The following is a 6146-nucleotide window of genomic DNA, read 5'->3' as shown; positions in this document are numbered from 1 at the left end:
TTGAGTTCTTGTGGCTGGACTAATAATAAAATTGACACAAGACAGATTAACAGAAGAAAAAGAAATTTTACTTTGTGCACACAAAGGTCTCATAGAAATGGGACCTAAGAAATAGCCAAAGCAGTCTGTTTTTATACTTTTTAGACACAGAAACAGTAAATTTGTGAGGAATTGACAGGACAATGAAACTTGGGCTTCTGTGCTTAATTAGTGAAGACTAAGGGGAATTTGAGCTCGGGGTAGTAAATTAAAGACTTAACAAGGTTTGTGTATACAGGCTTCTCTGCTTGATCTCCCTATTTTCGGTTAGAGGGGTGTCCTGCCTCCAGATGCAAGGAGTGTATCTTTCATATAAGAGATTTATTTCCTGCTTTCAGGGAGACAGAAAAGGGGGGTTAGGGTGCCCCTCTTGCATTAACCATTTCTTAAGTAACTTTAACTCAGAATAATCAACATGCTATTGAGGCATATTTTGCAGTGGCTTGCCCCAGGTCACAGCAGTACTTAGGATTTCATGGTCTATTTTGAGAGATGTAAACATGAATCAACATATTTCTATACAAGGTAACATGGACTGTACTAGCAACAATAACAAAATATTGTACAAAACAAAAATGTTACAATGCCTGCAAAGTTGAAGGAAGGGTTCACAGTAGAGGGGACATTGTGTTTTAAAGAACCAGTAGTAGAAAAGTTAAAGTGATAAAGCCATTAAAGCTGTCCAAATTTGATGCTGTTGATGATGAAACTTTTCTTTTTGCAGACATTTCTTTATGCAATTTTCTTTGATGTGATTGCTTCAATAATCACACGAGCTAGGCTTCAACTCCGTATTTTTTTTCCCAGGGGAATAAACAGAAGTTCAGAGGGATTAAATTATTTGACCAAATTTCATGGCTACTAAGATAATAAATGAAAATCCCCCAAAGGGAATTGTCCATCTCAGGAAGTTGGGAGTCTCCCACCATGGTGGATGTTTGGGAATAAATTAGATGAGCAGTTGGCAGGAAGGACAGATGGATGATTAGTATTAGGACGTGGATGAATCCCTTTAAATCTCACCATCTTGTAATTTTTCAGGGCTGTAGTAATTATGAATTTAAATAATGAATGTAAAAGAGCTTTGTAAATAAAGAAGAAGCATCATCAGCTTCAGTTATCAGGCACTTCTTGAAAAACTATCCCAATAGCAGAAATGCCATAATGGGAGCTTGGGACACTAAGTGAATAAAGTTTGGCCTCTGCTTATCAAAGAAGAGTATGTACTTCAGTTACATTTCTGTCCAAGTTAGTAGTAGCAGTGGTATAAGTAGCAGCAGTAGTAGTAGGGTCATTTAATTATCATGTTTATTTAAGATTTGTCCCAAATAACTAAGAATTATCAGTGCTTTCAATATTGTTAATAGCCAGGAAAAAAGAACACGCAAAGAGAAATGAAATATAAAGGCAATTATTCATGTTGCTTGGGAAAATCATTTGAGAAAAACATTCAGACTCCAAAAAGTTGCAAAATTATACCAGTTATTCAAGTAGTTAGCACATTCAAGGGCTTGTATAGTCTGAACGAATTAACTATTTTCTACACATCTCATATGCTAAATAGAGTGTGAATCACTGTCATACTGCTACAAAAATATGTCAAGGTCAATGTCTTCATATTAGAAGCTATTTACATTTTGTGATACTGGAGCTTGTTCTCAGGAAACATATTAAGAAACAAAATCAACAAATGCCATAAAAACCTCTCAACTCCACCACCCTCCCCACTTACCATCCCGAACCTAGGCAACTGAGTAATTCTTTCTCATCCACTTGCATTCAGTATTCCAAACCTAGAAAAGCCCCAGAAGTGATCCTCTGACTTTGGATGAGAAACACAGGCGTTTCCTAAACACTTTGCCCTCTGCTCTTAGTATCTTCCCTCTCTTTTACCAGTTTCTAATTAAGTATGCAGTGTTGCAGACCCACCAGTGAGCTGATCCATTAAAAGACATTGTGCTGTTAAATATTTCATTGTTATGAGCTCACACTTAAATCTAAAGAGCAATCCATGAGAGAACGAAGTATTCAAAGATTTTATAGCCCATAAAACAACAGGGAAATGACTTTTGTGAACTACCACATCAAGGAGGCACTGCCTTTTCCCATTTCTCTCTTTCCTGCTGATTCCCCCCTCTTCCCTGTTTTTCTTTACAAAACCACAATACATCAGATCTGAACTAAAGAAAAGTATACCCTCTGAGCCACAGGTCAACCAAGGGCATAGGATGGTTAAAGACCCAGGATCTTTCTGCCCACTTGGGTAACTCCTCCTTTGTGCTGTGCTTAGTCGCTCAGTCATGTCCAACTCTTTGCAACCCCATGGTCTGTAGCCCACCAGCTTCCTCTGTCCAAGGGGATTCTCCAGGCAAGAATACTGGACTGGGTAGCCTATCCCTTCTCCAGGGGATCTTACAGACCCAGGAATCGAACCAGGGTCTCCTGCATTGCAGGCGGGTTCTTTACCAGCTGAGCTCTACCAGAGGGAAGCCCAACTCCTCCTTTAAGAAGGCTCATTCCCACGTCCGTGATCAGTACTGTACCACCACCACGAAGAGGACTTCTTTCTGTTCTGCTTCCGCTCACAGCAATTAGCAAGTAATCTCACTGGCATTACAAAATAATTTTCTCACCCAATGTAGGAGCACTGGAAAACTAAAGGAAGCAAGAGGAATGCACCAGCAGAAAGCCAGGAGCAGAGGAAAATCACTTTGAAATACTAGGAGAGCCAGGACTCCTGGACTTGTATGAAAGCGGTGCTGGGAGGGTGAGAGATGCCATCTTTACTTCTGGCTCTGATGCTTGCCCTAAAGCATCTTTTCTCCCCTACTGAGTTTCACTGACAACACCACCCTTCCCTCGGGATCCTAAAGCTGTTTGTTGCAGCTGTGCTGGCAACTGAATGATTTCCTGTCATATTGCTTCCAGGGTGAATGTATTAAGTTGAATCTTTGTCTCTTTTGACACAAATAGTTGAGCTCCATGTGTACCGAGAGAATAGGCATTAAGGAAATGGAATTAGTTGAGCTACCACTAATTTAACACTGAACAATGACACACAAAAATAAATAAATAAACCTTACTGCCGAAAAGGACAAAAAGAATCTCTTGTTAATTCTGTACCTCCTTTATTTTAAACTCTCATTTGAGAGATGAAAATTTTAATTTCTGAAAATAATGTGACTGATTAGCAATAATATCAAGTCACCAAGGCAGAATGATAAACTATTCATATAAGAATAAATTTCTTACTCTAACCACATAGCTAAATTCTTAAAGCTTCTCCATAATATTGGTTTCATAATAGGCATATTAACCTATGCTTAAATACACCCAGAGGGAGAACCCTCGTTTCTTGGGCAACCAAAGCATTTTGGAGGTTTTAAGAATTAGAAAAATTTTTTTAAGTTATGTCTCTATATGTTCCATTTCTTCATTCCCTTTGACCCTTTGGAGCCAAAGAGAACAAGCCTTATTTTGCTTCCACATGACTCACATATTTTAACCATGCTTTCAACAACTTTACTTAGCCCCTGTCCCACCCCTCAGGCAGTTTTTCTCACTAGAGGTATTATGTTTTTTCTTCATCTTCTTTTCTCTATGCAAAGAGCTACATATTCTCCAACCAAGGCTTCCCAGCTACCGAATATTAATCCATTAGTACAGGTGTCTGCTGCTGCTGCTAAGTCACGTCAGTCGTGTCCGACTCTGTGTGACCCCGTAGACGGCAGCCCACCAGGCTCCCATCCCTGGGACTCTCCAGGCAAGAACACTGGAGTGGGTTGCCATTTCCTTCTCCAGAGGATCTTGCCAACCCAGGGATCAAACACGGGTCTCCTGCATTGTAGGCAGACGCTTTACTGTCTGAGCCACAGGGAAGTCCCTGCTGTATAGCACAGGGAACTATATTTAATATTTTGTAATAACCTATAAGGGAAGAGAATCTGAAGAATATATATATATATATATATAGAATATGTATTATATATATAAATGAACTGCTATGCTGTATACCTGAAACTACTACAACACTGTAAATCAAGTATACTTCAATTTTTAAAAAAAAAGCAACAGAAATGAACACAGAACTCAGTCTAGTCAGACCAATATAAAACAGAGATACCAGCTAACTTGCTCTTGAGACTGTAATTCTACTAGTATAGCCTTATGCTGTGATATGCTGTTAGGTTTTTAGGTTTTGCCTTCCCTTTTAGTTTTTGGTTTGATTTTTTTCTTAACTGTGTTACACTGAAACTTTTCAAATTGAACTTTAATCTTTGGATTTTTGATTACTGTCAGTCCATGTTTTTCTTATCTCCTATATTGATTAACTGCTATTTGAAAACCAAATTACTGGCCAATACATTAATCTCAGTTAAACTTACTTTTGGGGCTTTGGTGTACAATTCCAGTATGTTTGGTATGTTTTTAATGTTGCTTCTGCTGCCAGTTTTATTATTATTACTTATAGCATATTATGCCTAAATGTTGTTTCACATTGTAGGGGAGGAAAAAGTTTTCCTCAACCTTCTTAGGGTCCCTGGTCTGAAAATTAAACTGATAAAGAGAGATTAACAGACAAAAGGCATTTAATGTAAGTTTTATATCTCATGGGAGCCTCCATAAGGAGATGAGACCTGAAGAAATAGTTAAACCTGAGTACTTTTATGCTGGGTTTGATGAAGAGTGGATAGTCATGTAGAAAAGTGATATGTCAAAGAGTATAAGGTGAATTCAGGAAGCTAGGGATCCACAGCATGGCCTGTTTGGATTTTTTTTTCAGAGTCCCTTTGTCTTCAGAGATAAAGGATACTCCTTTCCTTAGGGTACAGGTGTGGGCACCTCTCACATCATGGTTTTGAGACCTGTTGCAGAAGATACAGGAGGGAGGAAGTCACAGTGACTTTCCTGTTTCTGCTGTTTTCTCAAACTCCTTCAGCTAAAATATTCAGTATGTCAAGGTTCCATATTTGGGTGTAGTTGTCCCGAATCCCATCAATATGTTTCCATGCCTTGGCAAACAGAATGTCTTGAGGGAAACAAACATGGAACATGTCCTACAATCTGCTGCACTGAAATGAAAATATAACACCTATTAATCTACTAGATTTACCAAAAAAGAATGTTTTTCATAATCCATTTGGTTCCTGCTTACTACCATTTTTTCAAGCATCTGTTCTGTTAGTTGCTCAGCTGTGTCCGACTCTTTGCGACTCCTCAGTCCACATAATTTTCTAGGCAAGAACACTGGAGTGGCTTGCCATTTCCTTCACCAGGGGATCTTTCCAAACCAGGGATTGAACCTGGGTCTCCTGCACTGCAGGCAGATTACCATCTGAGCCACCAGGGAAGCCCTCTTCTAGCATCAGTTCAGTTCAGTTCAGTCACTCAGTCGTGTCCGACTCTTTGCGACCCCATGAATCGCAGCACACCAGGCCTCCCTGCCCATCACCAACTCCCGGAGTTTACTCAAACTCATGTTGCTATTAACTAATTAATAATCTATGCACCAATTATGTTGAAATTGTACAATGAACTTCCCCCTACCTATCTGCTTTTCCTGTTCTGAAAATCAGAATATGTGTCTCTTTCACTCTCATGGATAACCTCCATTGTCTCATTTTTTAAAAAAAAAGTTTAACGTGTATCTCTGAGCTTATCTAATGTACTTTCATTATCTTAGAATGTAATTTTCTGAAAGCTGAGGTTTGATCTCATTTACAGCAAGTAGTTGTTATTCTACTTTTATTGTCTTTTGACTTTTATTGATTTTGAGTTTGCATTATTTGTCATAACTTTCAGAAACTGAATGTAATGTTCATTATTAGAAAGTATAAAATCAGTACTAAATAAAAATAAACACAAAAGGTTACCTTTGTGGGCAAGTGCTCTTGAAAGAGAACAATTGAGGATGAATTACTAAGCTTTGTTTAGGGTTCAAATATTCATTAGCTATTCTTTCAGATAAATGTAGAAATGCTTGATGGTTTAGGACAACCTTTCTTTATTCTTAGTTATCTTAGTCACTATGAGTGGTTACTTAAGAGCAGCCAATTCATCTAAATTTCTAAAGTATATTCCACAAATGCCTTTACCTTCAGGTAATT

The sequence above is a fragment of the Cervus elaphus genome, chromosome X, assembly GCF_910594005.1.
Source record: "Cervus elaphus chromosome X, mCerEla1.1, whole genome shotgun sequence".
NCBI classification, from domain to species: Eukaryota; Metazoa; Chordata; class Mammalia; order Artiodactyla; family Cervidae; genus Cervus; species Cervus elaphus.
The sequence above is the reverse complement of the archived record's forward strand: the minus strand, read 5'-3'. Positions refer to the sequence as shown.